The sequence below is a fragment of the Epinephelus lanceolatus genome, chromosome 4 (genome assembly GCF_041903045.1).
Source record: "Epinephelus lanceolatus isolate andai-2023 chromosome 4, ASM4190304v1, whole genome shotgun sequence".
NCBI lineage: Eukaryota > Metazoa > Chordata > Actinopteri > Perciformes > Serranidae > Epinephelus > Epinephelus lanceolatus.
This window is the reverse complement of record NC_135737.1, coordinates 38,424,224-38,429,270: the sequence shown is the minus strand read 5'-3', so window position 1 is coordinate 38,429,270 and position 5,047 is coordinate 38,424,224.

Sequence of the window (5,047 nt, the reverse complement as noted above, 5' to 3'; positions counted from 1 at the left end):
AAATACAAAATTAAATAATTGTTTTCTCTGGAATATTTTAATGCTTTATCTTCTTTCTTTTTGCAGTGATTTCCCGTGTAGCTTCAGTAAGAGATTACAGAAGTCCTGACAGACAAGTGAAAAAAAGGAGTGTTATTTTAACCTTTACAGTTAGTCTTCTGACTCACGTTGTTTCGAGAACAGTGACATTTTAAGATGTGTTCTGCACAACACCCCAAAATGACAAGCAATATTAAATAAAATCCACACAAACGGATCAACTTTCATTCTGCTTTGCAAGTGGAAATAAAATCCCAACTCGCAACTTTGCAAAAAGATGGCATAGCGGTTGCCAACGAGGTAACGCTGATTAAATATTCATCCTGTTCCCTCAGATCCCCTGTCTGGTACTACTCCAGCAGAAACAATGCTTGTGAGCCCGAAAAAAAGGTCCTTGATATGTCCTTCACAGCGCTGAACACAGAGCTGTGACATTTTGATTTCTCAACTTATTTTCAGACAGTGCAAAAGTCAGCATTTAAGTTATTTTTGCATTTACTGATTAAAACTGAATCTTGTCCTTGTATGTGTGGAGCATGTGGCACAGTCCTGTGTGAAACTGTAAAAATAAATAAATAAACTACAATAGAGCATGGCTGCTACGGCCTCACAGAAAGTTCATTCACTGAAGGTTTTTCCATTCATCACACACCAGTGATACGCCTGTAAACAGCAGACACATTTGCAAAGCCTATTCCATCAGTTGCTGAATGACGAGTCTTCTTGTCTCTTTTCTATCTGCTGAACTTTGATGGAAGAGTGCAGCTCCTCCGCATTCAGCCCTCCCTTTTTCAGCGTAGTGGCCCAGAAAACATTCATTCTCCGTGGATACGAGAGTGAAGAGGCGAGTGAGCAGCAAATGAGTTGGATTTTTCTCATTTTTTTGTATCCCTTCAATATACAGGATGAAGTAATCTCACTCATTACCTGGTGAGAGCAAGGAGAGCTGGGAAGTCATGGATGGGGTGAAGTGAAGGGCCAGAGATATTTGTGTCATCCATCTTTGTAGGTGGATCACATGCAACTGATCAGTCACTAATGACTCCATTCAATGATGTGTAGCAGAGGTTGCATTCTTGAATATGATGACTGTCCAAGTGTCCTTGGGCAAGTCGTGTGTGTGTGTGTGTGCCTGAATGGGTGAATGAGAGGCAAATTGCAAAGTGCTTTGTCATTTAAGGTAGGAAAGCACTATATACCACAGGTGGTGCAGTCCATTTAACTGAAGACTTTCATCCTTAAAGATCAATGGTTTCATTGAGGTTGAGGCTTTTTCTTACTCCGTGATACTGATAATGCATATCTGAAAACATTTTTAAAAGACCAATGTCTAAAATGTTAACTCGGTAAAATTCACCTTTCTGTTTTGAATTGAAAACACTATTTAGCCCTTTTACTGGGTGGAACTATCTCACATTTTGAAAACATGATTTTTACTTCCTGTTGCATTGACTGTCATGGTGCAAACTGACATGGTGCCCAGAAGATGAATCCTACTGATTTTGATAGGCCCCTGACTTTTCCTCTAGTGACACCATGAGGATCACGTTTGTGGCTTTCAGTGAAAAATCTCAACAACTATTGCATTGATTATCATGAAACTGCACATTCATGTTCCCTTCAGGATAACCTGTAATACCTGTAGTAGTTCTCCAACTTTCTATCTATCACCATCATCATCAAGTCAACATGTAAATGTGTCAAAACTGCTGCAAAACTAATGTTTACAAGTCATTGGTGGAGGCTAACATGCTAAACTAAGATGGTAAACATTACACCTGCTAAGTCTTAGCATGGTAGCATGCTGATGTTAGCATTGATCTTTGAATTCATGGAAAATCTCTCAACTTCTGAAACACATGTATTTCCACTAACAGTTTTTCACATGGGCGAGCAGTGCACTTGCGAAGGTGTGTGCATTTGAACTCAAGCAGAGCTCATACTCACACTAGTGCCCAGGCACGCTCAGGGCAAGCTACTCGGAGCTGCAAGTGTTTTATATTGTAACATTTTAGCTACAATGTATGTGATTGGGAAGTACTGAGCATACGACTGGGTAAATGAGACTTGGATTATACTGCACGAGTTGTGTGAGAGTTTGTGAATGGATTTTGATATGATTGCTGTTGTTAATCGCAGACCCTGAATACTTCAATTCATGAAGAATGTTCACCTTTTTGGATTCTCCATTCACCTAAGAGACATGAGAGAAAAACAAAGTTTCCTTCAGGATTTCAAGGTAACATGCAGTACTTGTATAAACATCTACTTTGTGGAGGAAGTATTCGCCTTGCGTCATTCATGCGAAGGCAAAAATTTGCATTCCGTCTAAATGCACATTATTTTGCCCGTAATGTTGTCATAATGTCTGTCGTGCTTATTTTAATCATCCCTCTGCAGCTGTGTTGTAACTGAAGGTGTCCAGTCCAGTAACAGCAGCCATCTGGGATCCTCAGAGCGCTCATACAGAAGTGAGTCACTCCATCTTTAAGAGCAGACGGCGACGCGTGAAGCAAAGCTCCCTTAACATCAACTCCCTGTGATAATTTTGTCTTTATAAAATTACATGACCATGGTATACTTGAGTGGAAAATAGGAAACAAACCAAAAAAAAAGAAAAAGAAAAGGAAGATAAACATGACACAAAGGCACCAGAGGGGATGCAACACTTTGCTTTCTACTGATTACATCTCTGTCAGCTCAGTGCTGAGCTGTGGTTCTGGCACATGACCTCTGCTGCAATTAGGAAAAAGCTTGGAGGAGGGAAACAAAGAGATGGTAAAGAAGGAGGTAAGAGGAGCTCAATCCCTTTTGAGTCACACTCACCTTGGTTCAGGGGCATAATGCCGACATCTTTTCACAACAGAAGCTTTCAGTTCCTGCATAATATGGTCCTGTTTTTATTACGGCCACATGCTGTATACCTGAGCAACCGAGTCAGTCAGAAGGACTATTTTTAAATCACTTTTATTATTATAGAGTACTTTTATTATATAACAACCTGTTCTACTAAAGTAGACAAAATGCCCCCAAGCTTGTTTCTACTGTTTTGTTTCACAGAATACTGATGAGCAGTTGGGGAAGAGGAGGGAGCAGCCCTGCGCTCTATTAGTGCTATCTCGATGTCTTTTTGTGGGATGTGTGTAAATCTCATTTGCACTAGGGGCATATCTGATGGGATGCAGAAATTAAACATCTTGAACTCAGGCTCGTCTGAATGGGATGCTCTGAGAGCTCAAAGACAAAATCAAATCTTTGCCTGCTCTTTCCTGCTTTCAAATGCGGGCACTGAAGTCATGACGCTAGCCCCTCAGAAACATGCAAATTAGACTGCACAGGCTCATATAATCTGATAAACATCCTCTATTGAATACCAAGTGCCTAAACGCAATTTCTGCAGGAAATTATAGTGCTGATGAGCAGGAGATACGTCGTTATAAATGGAGGTATAAAAGCCCATCGGGGATCTGCAGTCACAGTCTTATTGTCTTTGAAAAATATGCTCAGTGTGGCACATCCCCTTGTTGAGGAATTACGAAAAACTGTTTTGCCCTCTAATTAGCCAAATATTCTGACCCAGATATGATCGACTGGATTTGGAAATGGAAGACAATACGCTTGAAGGCAGCATGTCTCCGAGGGCTATCTTATCTGTGAAAGCAGAATCCCAATAGAGGCGACCCACAATCAGCTCTCTCCCCTCCCCAGGCGGATCATAACCAAACTGTGCTGTCTGCTGAAATCCAACCACCAAAGTCCTTGAAAGCACAGCGAGGACCAGGAAAAGGAATTAAAGCCTAAAATTAGCTTTAGCTAATCGCGCCACTTGATATAGCAGTAAATTAAAAATGAAGAATGTTGTTTCAAAAGCAGTTTAATAATGCTGCATGTGACTTTTTTTCTCTTTTCATGTAACCTACATTCACCCACACTTTTATCTTTATTTAGAATTTTATACGCGCTACAGCAAGGATCAGCATTTTGCATCTAGAGTAACACACTCTACTTTTAACTCTGTTTTTCACCTTGAAAGTGATGATGAGGATTTGTTCTTGCCGTATTGATCTGGTCAGAGATGCAGATCACATTTCGAAGGAGTGGCTGTTTGGATAAGGGCTGCGGGGCTGATAAGTGTGACTGTCGGCTGACATTGGCTGCGCGGACGGTAGCTGAACTCATTAGACTAATGAATGTGGGGGGGCAGTGAGGGATGCTTTGGGAGGAGAGGAGAGGGCAGGACGGACTGACCTCTTTGAAGATTGGGGAAAGTGAGATATGAGAGGCTGTGTCAGCGCTTTTGCGGCATTATCTGGAAAGCTGGACCGCAGTGTTGGGCCTGAAGGCAGATGTGTGTGAAATTATCAAGCTGTAAGAACACTTTAAAATGCTTTTTAGGACGGAGTTCTGAAACAAGATGTGCATTAATAATGGGCAGCTGTGTGCATATATACATTTTTAAAGATTCCGCATTTACTGAAAGCACCACCATGCAACTTTTTATGGAGACTTTGTGTATACACAACTAAATTCCTTGTTTGTATGAAATTGCCTTTTCAGCAAGATTTGAAATGTTTCAAGACTTATCCCTTATGCTTTGGATGAGTGGAGGACTTTGTTTTGTAGTTATGAAACTGAAGTCACAGTACCAGAAGGTATATGCAGAGATGAAAGAAAAGATATTGTCTGCATGTTTACTGCAGCAGATAAAACCCATTGAAAAAACCCAGACGAACATCTGCACCTCTCTTGATAATGAACAATTCTGTTAGTCAGTGTGCTCCTTATGGTGCTGAAAAGGACTTTACAGATGCTACTTTCTAAAGTTTCAGAAGCTGTTCAGAGCTAATGAAGATGAGTAGCAAGTGCTGTGATGAGAGTTTGACCAACTGAGGTTCAGGAGGGTGAGACTAACACTCTGCCTAAAACATGTTGAAGTCTGAAGTTAAATTAAAAAGTTAATTATTTGGGGAATTATGTGTATTTGCTTTGTGTTGTGTCTTGTCAAGTA